The following is a 12,506-nucleotide window of genomic DNA, read 5'->3' on the forward strand; positions in this document are numbered from 1 at the left end:
GGAATGTTAAAAATAGACCTCACTAATACAGTGCTATATCCCACTCTGTATACATACCATGAACTCTTTATTAAATGTTAAAATACAGTAATTGAAAGTGTAGTAACCTTGGGGGAGCCATGGATGGAACTCAGTCTTGAGCACAGCAGAGCCCACAATCAGCCTAAGAAGTTGGCCTTCACCACTGCTAGTTCTGTCGGTGATTAGTGCTGGTTGGTTGAGACTGCTGGTTAGTTGAGTTCTGGATAATCGGGACTTTACTGTATTAATAGTTTAGCACAGGCATGCAGCTTACAAGATGGAACTGTGCTCATTGAGTGTAAAGGGAACAGAGTTTGCAACATTTTAAAATAACAGTGCTATTAAGGTGCAGGTTACACAAGATGACCATAAGTAGCTTTGTGATATTCAGGGTCTTCTCCTGTACATCTAAAGAGCCTCACAATTCCAGGCACACTCCGAATACAAGCTTGGACAGCCTCGAGTCAGAGCTGTGTCCTCAGTCCCATCCACATACCAACGAAGGAACAGTTATGGACAGTTGAGGTGCTCTTGTTGGTTTGTGACTGAACGAGGGAAGTTGGAGAGTGCACCAAATCAGAGGGGCAAAAACCTCAAGATGAGAGAAGGTTGCATCTTCTGCACCAGTTTTCATTTACAAATGTTGCAAACCATGCCAGGATTGCTATAAAATAATCCCAGGTGCATTCCTCATACACAATCCGGTGGTAAAAGTGCTCCTCTGACTTCTGATTTGTTTGTATAGTCAGAAAAAAATCAGACTACGGACCCAACTGGAAACATGGCTGCAACCCATGAGTCCGCTGTTTGGATTCTGCATTGGTGCAGGGGCAGGAGGGGGCATGGTGAGGGCAGGAGGGGGCATTGTGAGGGCAGGAGGGGGCATGGTGAGGGCAGGAGGGGGCATGGTGAGGGCAGGAGGGGGCATGGTGAGGGCAAGAGGGGGCATTGTGAGGGCAGGAGGGGGCATGGTGAGGGCAGGAGGGGGCATGGTGAGGGCAGGAGGGGGCATGGTGAGGGCAGGAGGGGGCATGGTGAGGGCAGGAGGGGGCATGGTGAGGGCAGGAGCGGGCATTGTGAGGGCAGGAGGGGGCATGGTGAGGGCAGGAGGGGGCATGGTGAGGGCAGGAGGGGGCATGGTGAGGGCAGGAGGGGGCATGGCGAGGGCAGGAGGGGGCATGGTGAGGGCAGGCACTTTGGACAACTGCCTTGGGCTACCTCCCCTTTCAGTAAGCTGTCACTTTCTATGTACACTTACACTTTAACTTTGGTATTCATCCATGTGCAGTCCCCAATATGTGGCAGACCTATTCCCCCTCCACACACACTTCATAAACTGCAGACCCCCCCCCCCCACATGCAGTTTGTTACCCGATTTCAAGTGCAATAACCTATTCTATATGCAACAGCCACTTACATGCCAATAATACATTGCTGGTACCTCTAGCAGAACTTCACCCCTTGGGTACTGGCCATTTAACACCCCCCCCCCCCTCGGGACCAGAGTAGTTTGCCTGGTTTAGTTGGAGTCCCAGTTTAGATAGTCTCCCGTATACCTATGGGTGTTCCCAGTGCAGGCAGCCTCCATTACTCACCTCCCTGGGTCCTACGATGTGCAGCTCTCCCTGCCTCCTCTCTCCCCGACATGCAACCTTGCACTGCGGCTAAGTTCCCGGATAACGTCATCAATCAATAACGTCATCAAGCCAGGACCCGGAACTTAGCGACAGAGTGAGGATGGATGCCAGGCAGAGCGGAGAGGGAGCGAGGATCGCCGGGGGGAGTGTCAGGAAGGTGAGTGGATCCTCTTTTTCCTCTTCAGCCGATACCACTGCGTATCAATGATAACTACGATCGGCGGCAATCGTAGTGATCACATGAGCTAAAGCCAATCACCATGGCTCCTGATCAGTGAGGGGAGATGTCTGCTGTCATATGACAGCTTAATCTCCCCTCTTGGGTGTGCGTTCGATCACGTCAGGAGCAGCAGGACATTAAGGTTAAGTTTTGTCATCAGCAGGCAGCCACACAGAAGACGTAACTCTAACGTCCTTGGTCCCGAAAGGGTTGAAGCACACTTGAAGTGATTGTAAACAGATGGAATAAACAATCGAATTATAGTCCTTCTCCTGCAACCATTTACATGGCCTTGTTTTGTATTTGAAAGTTGCGATAAACCTGAGATAAATTAAGTATAGGGATCTATACTTACTGTACCTGGGGCTTCTTCCAGTCCCCCCCCCCCCCCACCCCCTCCAGGCCATTAGCTCTTCTGCCATCCTCTTGGGCTGTTCCGTTGTCCCACAGTGGAGTCCACAACCCAGCCCAGTCATGCTCTATGCTCTACTGCACATGCTAAGCCCTGGTGGTATGCACCCGCCCCCCCTCCCCCCCCCCCTGGTCTCATACACATGTGGCCAGAACCATCCGTGCTCAGTGGGGCGCAATTGAGCCAGGCAGCGAAGACAGCGATAAACCAGATGGACTACAGGGGGCTCAAGGAAGCCCCAGGTAAATATAAATCTTTATACTTAATTTATCTCAGGTACACTTTAAAATATACTTTTTAAATTATTGTCTTAGGAGGCACACAAGGGTAGTTTTTCAGTGTTATTAAGCTTCCAAACCAACATTTCTTAAGCTACGGAACTTATTCCTGGAATTTAGATGTGTTGTTTTTTTTCAGCTTATAGTTTTTTAACCCGAATTAGTCATCAGTGAGAGTTGCTGTTGTCTGACTGCAGACATCATTTAAAACCCTGAATTCTTAACCTTTACAGTGAGGAAAAAGGAACACATCCTAGTTCTAAGTAGGATTGTGACTTTACATCCATGTTCATCTCATTTTGCAACTTTCATGTACCCTTTAGAAGGGATGAAGGAAAATACCCGGAGCGCTGCTCAGGTGCTTAGACTGGATAGTTTTAGCTTTGCCACGTGTTTGGGGGTGAACGACGCACATTGGGATTATTTTAAGGCGATGCTTTCTCGCATGATTGGCTTTGGCATTAGAATGCTTCAAAGTGCGCTTTCTTGCATTTAAAAATGAGGGTCCAGAGTATAATCACACAATAAATCTACTATTTGTATTATTATTTTATTTATAATGACTGTTAATTTATAAGTACTGTAATATTTGTAGGTGCAGCCCTGAATAGAAGCAGTAAGATTTCTCAGCCTTATGTGTTATTTTATTTATTTGACTCAGTTATTTAGCACTGAACCTTGAGCACTTTATATAGATCCTAAACAATTGCAATTACTTCCCCTCCCCTGAAGAACTAACAATCTATCCCAGGCATGGGTAAACTTGGCCCTCCAACTGTTACGGAACTACAAGTCCCACAACGCATAGCAGGAGTCTGACAGCCACAGTCATGACTCATAAAGGCAAATGCATTGTGGGACTTGTAGTTCCTTAACAGCTGGAGGGCCGAGTTTGCCCATGTCTGATCTATCCCTTCTAAAGTCAGTTCTTGGATACTTTCTGTCTGACACGAGGCTTGTGCAGGAGAGAATTGTAATTTATTTTGTTGAACCTCCATGCTTGACTCTAAGACTGTTAGTAAATTGTTTTTCCCTTTTTTATATGATATTGTTACATTCTAGATGTCTTTATGTTTACGTGTTATAATTTAAGTTTCTTAATAAATAAAATCACCAACAGCAAATATGCGTAATATGTTGGCGCTTTATAAATACAATAAATAATAATAATATGAATAGTAGTGCTGGTTTATTCTGTAAGTTGCTATGATGGTCATATTTTTGCTGGTGGTATAGGCATTAGGCACTATTATCATGTTACAGTATTTTGAACATATGTGATTTTTTATGCGTTTATTTTTTATTGTATGCATTTTCGAAGTATTGTTTAAAAGAGAAGCTATACTAATGTTGGACACTTTAATTTTTAAAAAATTGAATGTTTACAATTTTTAAAAACTTAAGTTTATATCCTTGTTTAGTTCTGTGTTTGTAACTTTTTAAAATGTTTGTCTTTCTAAAGAAAAAAAAATGTAATATAAAGTATAGTGTAGCCATGATGCTTAGTTTGCAAAGTCTGCTGCGGAACAGTCTGTGGTAGGAGAGCCCAGCACTGCTTAATTGCCTGGATGCACCTTTTGTAACATTGAGAACATGAGAATTATAAATATGGATCGTTTGGAACTCTATCTGCTTTCTGCCTCACTTAAAGAGACACTGAAGCAAAAACATTTTTTATAATGTATTGGTTGTGTAGTAGAGATAAGAAATAAAGCATTAAAGTGGACCCAAATTAAAAATACAAGATTTCAGAAATAAAATCTATTTTCTAAATTATAATAATAAATAGCAGCCTTTTTTCAGCTGCATGATGACAAATATAAAATATTTTACATTTAGTGGAGAAACCGCTCCCTTTCTTTCATATTGCTGGGACAAAATCCGGCAAACTGGTGGAGTAGATGGTGTCCGGCAATGGAGGAATTGCTAATGGCTGCCCCCAGTATAATCCTAGTTATGAAAAGAGAAGGGTGAAAAGCATGCACTGAAATGCTCATAGGCTTGAAGGACTGTTTATTTATCTTTGTATGTGTCAGAGTGCTGCAACTAAATATTTTTAATTAAAAAAAGGTTTGGCTTGGGTCCGCTTTAAGAGCAGAGACATAAGTCTAATATTTGTTTCCAGTACAGGAAGAGTTAAGAAACTCCAGTTGTTATCTATGCAAATAGCCATTGAGCTCTGACTTCTGATTAGGTTATCTCAGCTGTACTGTGTTTTTCTTTTGCAGAAAACAGTTCAGGACAGGTCAAATGGCCCATACTCACGAGGGACTTTTGTCGCCTCAACACGCGGCGCGCGCGTGTTGCGGCGACAGGTCGCCCGTGAGTATGGGCCGTCGCACACGCGCGCACCCCGAACTGTCGCCCGCCGCTCATGTCGCCATGCGATTGAAACTTTCAATCGCATGGCGACAGTCGCCGCTGCCCCCCCGCCGCAACTGTCGCTAGTCCGCGTGAGTACGCGGACTAGCGACAGCAACCTCCATGTAGGTACATGGAGCTTCCGGCGGGGGGAGGAGGAACGTCAGCGACAGCTTCCGCCTTGCCGCTGGTCCCTCTTCCGCGTGTGTACGCGGAGGGACCTGGCGAGAAGCTGTCGCCGGCCTGTCGCCCACACGCTCACGTGTGCTGGCGACAGGCCACATTTCTCGCCCGTGAGTATGGGCCAAAATGTTCACTGCCTGTTCTGCAAAAACTTTCTGAGTAATGTGTAAACTGCAAGTATTAGAGAATGATGCAATGTTATAAAAAAAAAAAAGCTGTATAACTGAAAATAAAAATATTAGAATATTTTTTTTGCTACCAATGTTCTACTAATTACCCCTACTACACAACAAATTCATGATATCATAATTTTTCTTTCGCTTCAGTGTCTCTTTAAATATAACATATTTGTAGCCAATAGTTCAAACCTACTTGTAATAAATAAAACAGAAATACACATACAAAAAAATATTTTTTAAAACAGTACTGTAACAATTTTTATATATATTATTTATACTGAATACTAGGGTACTTTTTCATAGATCGTTTATCTGTCTGGCCCTTCCTTATTCAATTCACCTTTTCTTGTACATTTTCTCCTAGGTGATGATTTTTTATTTTCTGTTTAAAATAACGTTTCAGCACTTTCCAACTGTAAAATTACCCAAAAAATAGGTAAAAAAAAAGTAGTCAAAATTATTTTGGACATTTTCTTGCTTGCTGGTGGCTTGAAAGGCAATTTATTGCTAAAATGTGAAAATATAACCTAAGAGAAAATATAGGAAAAAGAAGTGAATTGAATAGAGGTCTCTGCGGGGGTGAGGAGCAAAAAAATTCTCCTGACACGCAAATTTCTGTTGACTGGGTACGGCATCAAACTGAGCACATCATAGTCCGATGCTGGGCATACACGGCATACTATTTAGCAGATGCGGACGCATCACCGCTTGTCCACCCGTGCACGCGGATCGATTCCCGCTAGTCCCCGTAAGCACTTCCTTCTTAGCACTTATCAGCGCTTCGTTTTTGCCCATTGTCCGTCCACGGGGATCGAGCCGGGAATCGATCCACGCGGTGATCGGACATGTCGGAAATTATCAATCAAGCCACCAGCGCCTCGATTGATAAGAAGAATCTGGCCCGTGTATGCCCAGCATAAAGCTGGTGGTTACCTGGCAGTTGGTTAACTAACCAGGGGTTAGAGGCTTTGATTGACTGCATTGAATTGATCTATATATATATATATATATATATATATATATATATAAATACAGAGGGTGCTGCAGCACACAACAGGAAAACAGTGACAGGGGCTCTTGGTTACGCTTTAACGCGTTTAAGCTCACCAACTGCGCCAAAGTGTCCCCGATCTGGTGAGTCCTACTCTAACCAGGCAAAAATTCTAGTTTTTATCAGCGTTCTAGTGGGAACCATGCCAAAAGCCCAGGGGTCAGCTAAATGGGAGAAATGAAATTAAAAACACCTCACCTGATAAAAACTAGCTGTTTTCCTGTTGTGTGCTGCAGCACCCTCTGTATTTATATATTTCTTATGGAGATTGGGGTTCTCCAGTGCTGCGTGCATGCTTTGCATAGTATTGTATACAATTCGGTTTGTGCTGCTCATCCCTTGGCATATATATATATATATATATATATATATATATATATATATTGCCTGTTATGCTAGGTACACACCATACAAGTTACTGTTAGATTTTCTGTTAGATTTACCTGCCAGATAGATAATTTGCAACATGTTGCAAATTATCTATCTAAACATCTATCTGCCGAGCAATTAGGCATTGTTCTACTCAGCAGGAGATCACCAGAAGACAATGCACCAGAGATAATGACCAGTTTCTACCAGTACTTTAAAGAAAACCTGAACTGAAAATTAAAAGTCAAAATAAGCATACACAAGTCATACTTACCTTCCATGTAGTCTACTCCTCAGTGTCTTTCTCCTCTCCTGCGTCCTGTTTGTTCACTGTGATCAAGGGAATTTTCCGTCCTCCATTTTGAAAATAGCCGTTACCCATAACAGCTTTCTGGTCAGCACACAGTTAAACTGTAACATCGCCCACTTGAGCCATAGGGAAACATGGACATTTCCTGGTACATCAGTTTTCCTCTCAGCTATAACTGACAGCAACTGATATTTTACTGACAGCAACTGATATATTTCAGATCTGACAAAATGTTGTCAGAACTGGAAGGGATTATTGTCAGAAGAAAATGGTGAGCATCTGAGAGGAACTGATGGCAAGGTAACTATGTAATGTTCATTTGAAGTTACCTCATGTGTTTATTTTAAATATTTTTACTCAGTACAGGTTCTCTTTTTACAAGATCTAACAAAAAATCTAACAGAAAATTGTATGGTGTGTACTAGGAATTGGAGAATGTATTTGTTCATCACTGAGCCACAATCAAGACTGCTGTCTGCGTAGTTTTTCATTTTTTCAGATTTTGCATGTTTTGCACCATAATATGTTGCATTAAAGGGAAATAATATGTTTTACAGTTTTTTAGACACTTGTGCAAAATGTGAAACCAGGAACCATTAATGCAATATACCAGAGCATCAAATAAAGGGGAATTTAGAAGAAGTACTCACACTTTTTGGTTGCATATTTGTCATGGCCTGCAGGAGATTCCTGCCCCCTAAGCTCAGGCTTAGATAGGTACCCAAAAGGTGGCATTCCTGGTGATCATAGGTCAGTTCCCAGAAGGGGACTGTGCTAAAATGACAACCTCCCAACAGAGGTGGAAACAGTGCATATACAGACAGCTGGAGGTGTCAAGATGTAAAATAATAATTAAAAATCAATCAGGAGAGGTAGTAGTTGGCTTCCCTATCCTGAAGAAAACAAGCCAATTTGACTCATGAGAAAAAGGACATTTATTGCTCAAAAAAAGGATAGGACAACGCGTTTCGTGGATGCCTCCCCCCTTCTTCAGGTCAGTAACATCAGTAATGTGCCTGGCAATCTAACAGCTTATCAAATAGTAAGATTAAGTTTTTTGGGTTTTTTTGACAGCACTATATTGGTGTTATTGATGTCAGAAATCAGTTAACATTCCTGAAATACATTATCCTGTGCTCTTTTTTGTTCAATAAATTTCCTTTTTCATAAGTCGAATTGGCTTTTTTCTTCAGGAGAGATAAGCCAACTGCTGCCTCTCCTTCTTTATCATTTTTAGTTATTTTATACATCTGGGCACCTTCATCCATCAGTATATATAGTTACATAATGATTTGGGCTTAAAAAAGAAATACGTCCATCGAGATCAACAACAACGAAACATTTGTAAAGGGCTTTTCTCCCAAAGGACCCAAAATGAATAAATAACAGTAAGCGTACACTAAGAGCAGGTGTTTTTACCCCCTGTGAAAAACATCCCCCTCCCCCACCTTACTTTAAAGGGAACCAGAGACGAAGCACCCTTGTGTATTTTACCATATATATCAGTAAGAACATTAGAGAAAACACTTACCATGCTCTCTGTTTCATCCTCACTGCTAAAAGTGTCTGTTATCAGCTGTGATAAGAATCCTGGACTGAGCATTCAGTCTGGCTTTGCAGGGAATAATTATAGCTGAGTCATTATAGCAGAGCCACAAGGGGGCAGGCTTGGGCTTGAAAAGACACCAGAGAAGACAGACTCGGCTGTAATCTTTCCGTAGCAAAGCTAGACTGAGTGCTCAGTCGGGGATTCTTATCAGAGGTGATAACAGTCAGATTAGACAGAGAACAATAAAACAAAGAGCAGATTAGGTGTTTACTGTCATGTTCCCACTGATTTATAAGGTAAAATACAAGAGGGTACTTCATCTCTGGTTCTCTTTAATAGCAGTCCAATGGCTAAACTTTACAATGTCAAATAAATGTCAATGCCAAATCACTATAGTAGTGGGTAGGATGGAGGCACCCAATGTGTGTTCTATTTTAGTATTTTTAAATCCAAATAAAAAATTGTATAATAAAAAGAGAGGTAACTGCTTAACTCTCCAGAAGATGTAGACACCAGTTCAACTGGAAAAAAATTCCAGTAGAACTGGTGTCTACTTACCTCTCTTTTTATTATATAATTTTTTATTTGTATTTATAAATACTGAAATAGAACACACATTGATCTCCATCCTACCCACTACCAGTCAGACCTCCTTTGGAGGTAATAGCTTTTCAGTTTTTCTGGAAAGTCTATCGTACTACAGGAGAGCGACCATCCAGTATTTAGCAGGACCTGGAGTACCGAGCAGTGCTACAGGAGAGCGACCATCCAGTATTTAGCAGGACCTGGAGTACCGAGCAGGGACGGTTACCAGGCCTATATGGTGGTTGCAGAAACAGCATCCCACCTTTGTGAGTATATATTTATATGTGTTTATCCTCCCTATACCTAACGCTTCTGCACCATTGGGCTCCCGGTATCTCCCTACTTCTCACCTAAGTATTCTTGGCCCTCACAAGAATCACCAAAGAAAAAAACCCTGTAAATCACTATAGTGTCTCTAATAACCTACATTAACAAGTTATTGAATCATTTTTTAAATTACAGTTTTGCTGTTCCTCAATGGGGTAAATTGGAAATATTAAGGTAGCCATACGTCAACCAAACAATTCGATTATTATAATCGAATTGGATGAAAATCGGTGTCACCAAGTTCATGCCCAACCGACAATACGACCAATTTCAGGATAAAATTGGTTGCATAAGTAGATCGCGCATGCTGCAAGATGTTAGGCCAACTTACTCGATCGGGTGCTCGGCAGTAATGGCGTGCAATTTCGGGATGATCGAGGAACACAACGAAACCCCCGACACTGTCCCCTCTAATGTTGTCTCCCCCCAGTGCCCCGTGAATGTTATACATTACCTGTCCACGGCCTTCACTGCTCCAGGTGAATTCTACGTACATTCGCTCCCCACGTGGTTTCCTAGTAAGGGCGCACGTATGACATCAGACGGCTTACACGTGGCAACGTTACTAGGCAACCATGTGGAGTGCGTGTATGAAGAATAGAGTGTGCCCGGAGACAGCGGGGACAAGCGGAGGTAACGGACAGGTAATGTGTAACATGCACGGGGCACCAGGGGGACACTTAAAGAGAACCAGAGACGAAGCACCCTCATGTATTTTATTACATTTATCAGTGGGAACATGACAGTAAACACCTACCCTGCTTTTAGTTTCATTGTTATCTGCTTAATTAGTCTTATTAGCAGCTGTGATAAGAATCCACCGACTGATTCAGTCTAGGTTTGACCTGGAATCATTATAGCTGAGTCACTCTTCTGTGGAGTCTTTTCAAGCCCAAGCCTGCCACCTCCTGGCTTAGATTTCCTGCTTTGCATACTGAGAGCTGTGATGACATGGGAGGGGCTGCTCCTGCTGAGAGAGTGTGGCTGCAATATGATCCCTGTGTGCACTAGATACTGATGATGACTGCAGTTTCATTCCTATGAGAGACACTTCCTACAGGCAGCTGTACATCATACCAAAATGAAAGCACATAGATGAAAGCCTGCAGCAGCAGCCCTGCCTGTCTATAGTCGCATATAGCCTAGACAGCACATCCAGAACAACTCATAACCCGGAAGCAGAAGGGATATGAGCTGGCGACCATATTGGATTTTTCCTGGAGCAATAATGGATAAAAAACACTAAAAAAGGCACACCAGAGCGGCGAAATTATCAGGTAGAGCATTTATTCTTTACAAGCTATCGACTTATATGTTTATTTTGTGTGAAACTTTCATCTCTGGTTCCCTTTAAGGGGGAAAGCGGCAAGGCGGTTCAGAAGCGGCACCACAAGGCCGATACCAGTTCAATTTCAGCATGAAATTGATCGGGAATCGGCCTGCTGTGTATGGGCAGCTGATAGATTTCTCTCTTATTAGATTCGATTAGATCGAGATTAGTCTCTTGGTCAAATCTGCCCATCATCGCTAGATGTATAGCTACCTTTACTTATTATCCTACCTAATAATATACAAGTCTCTTGCGTTCTGTCCCTGTGTCAGTGCTTTTGCGCTACTGCGCATGTCAAGCACTGACAGCCTTTGGGACAGGACGCAGGGCGGGCGGGTGCGCGCGCGGCGGTGACAGACCTAGAGCTCGTTTTTAAACGGGCTTAGGTCACTAGTTCTTTCATATTTGTCTGAAGATTTCCCAGGAATACATTTTTTTCTTTGCAAGATTAGCAAATGTCCAGTAGCAGCACATTGTGTAGAGGAAGCTATGGAAGGTGCCAGCACTATATGAATTCAAAACAATGAGAATAATTTAACTTCATCAGATTCATTCATGAGATTGTAACTTAGTAGTAAAGGGGTGATTCTTGGTGGTTACCAGTGACGAGCGAAAATGCCAATATTCTTTTTGCATTGATTTTTGCGGAAATAATGTTTAATTCGACTTTTGGGTGAAAATGCCATTGAAAATCACTTTGTAATAAGTTTGTGATTTTTCATGAATTTCTGCGCTAAAATAAACACTTTTTTGCATCTACTTTGGCAAATTTGCGAGCAACACTGGCGCAAAGGTGCGCGCGATCCCCTGCTATCTCCGCCCCTAGGACTTCACGCCAATTGGCGTGGAGTGGTCCAGGGGCTGCCGCCGCATTCATGCCAATCGGCGTGGAGCTGTCGGCAAAAAGGTTAAATATTTATACTCATAAAGGTGGGTTGCAATAATATGCAACCACCATCAGAGCCTGCGGGAGATTACCATCCATGCTCAGGTTTTCAGGTCTGCTGGGCCGGTTCTGGTTGGTTGCTCTCATTAGAGTTTTTTTTTAGAAAGATCTAAAAAGCTATTAACCCCTTTCAGCGGTATAATGCCTGGTACAAACCATGCAATTGCCCCTTTGATTGACGGGTCAAAACAATAATTTACAACAGATCCGAACAGGTTTCCAATTGTTTTTATGATTAATTTTCCGATCACTGCTATATAAAATTGATTGAAAACCTGATTAAACCTGTGGAAAATGATCGATTTGACCCCTCAATCTGACGGGAAATTGCATGGTGTGTACCAGGCATAAAGGCTAAACAAAACACTTGTGGAGGCCCCCAGTATGGATAAGCTCTCATAAACAGTTTTACTAATGAGAGGCAGTGTGGATATTACCGGTCTTGAAAAATAAGCCAATTCTTGAAGAATAAGCTAATGTTGGAAAACATATTTATTTATCTATTCAAGCACTTATAAAGGACAACATGAGAAATGCCAAGTGTTTTAGCTTATTGCGCTCCTTGTCTCTCTCAATTTTTCAGAATCTTGGAGGTTACTGGTAACCACCAAGAGTTATCCTTCTATTAGGTTTGTTTATGGAATTTACTGGAGGGAAAGCTAAAGTAGTATCTCAACAACATACAAAGAAATGTAATAAAAATAAATACATAAAACAGAATCAAAATGTTTTAAAAAATATAGAGACA

General features: G+C 42.3%; 1 protein-coding gene across 9 annotated transcripts in view; it reads left to right on the forward strand.

Moving 5' to 3' along the window:
• BICD1 (BICD cargo adaptor 1) overlaps positions 1 to 12,506 on the forward strand; it is a 323,818-nt gene that overhangs the window by 284,912 nt on the left and 26,400 nt on the right. The window lies entirely within an intron of this gene.

This window comes from Hyperolius riggenbachi, chromosome 3, assembly GCF_040937935.1.
Source record: "Hyperolius riggenbachi isolate aHypRig1 chromosome 3, aHypRig1.pri, whole genome shotgun sequence".
Lineage (NCBI taxonomy): Eukaryota > Metazoa > Chordata > Amphibia > Anura > Hyperoliidae > Hyperolius > Hyperolius riggenbachi.